Source organism: Frankliniella occidentalis, unplaced genomic scaffold, assembly GCF_000697945.3.
Source record: "Frankliniella occidentalis isolate FOCC.00 unplaced genomic scaffold, Focc_3.1 Scaffold265, whole genome shotgun sequence".
In the NCBI taxonomy this organism is placed as follows: domain Eukaryota; kingdom Metazoa; phylum Arthropoda; class Insecta; order Thysanoptera; family Thripidae; genus Frankliniella; species Frankliniella occidentalis.
Window position 1 is genome coordinate 469 of NW_026267391.1, and position 585 is coordinate 1,053.

Below are 585 nucleotides of genomic sequence, written 5' to 3' on the forward strand. Positions count from 1 at the left end.
TCCTGGGCGCGCAGCTCGCGGCCGTCCAGCGTCCACGCGATGGTCAGAGGCGCGTCGCCCTTCACCACCGTGCACTGCACTGCGGCCGTGTCGCCCTCGTTCACCGCCTCCTCGCCGAACGTCAGCGCCAGGATCTGGGGAGGGACTGTGGCGGCCCAGGACGAGCAGGGCGGTCAGAGGGAGGCGCGGAGAGAAAGGGGGAAACGCGAACGAACACGGCGTCCATCCGACAAAAGACACACAAACATAGTCCGATGACCTATGACCGCCTTTGACGAGGGGGTTCGACGGCTAGAAGTTGACGTATTAACACATTTCAGAACACTGCAGACCGAACGGGTAGAAGATACACATCAGCCTGACCAAAGAGCAGGAAAATGGGAGAAGGGAGGGAAGAAAGATCAGTTCAAAATAACAGAAAACTAAATCGCATAGGACAAATGAATGCTGCCATCAAACAGAAGCATCAACACACGCCATGATCCATGAAAGTTCCAACAAATACAACAAACGATCAATCTAGGATCAAAGATAATCATCAAAATAAGAAGAACGGGCTACGACATGCGGACTAGCTGCGATGAG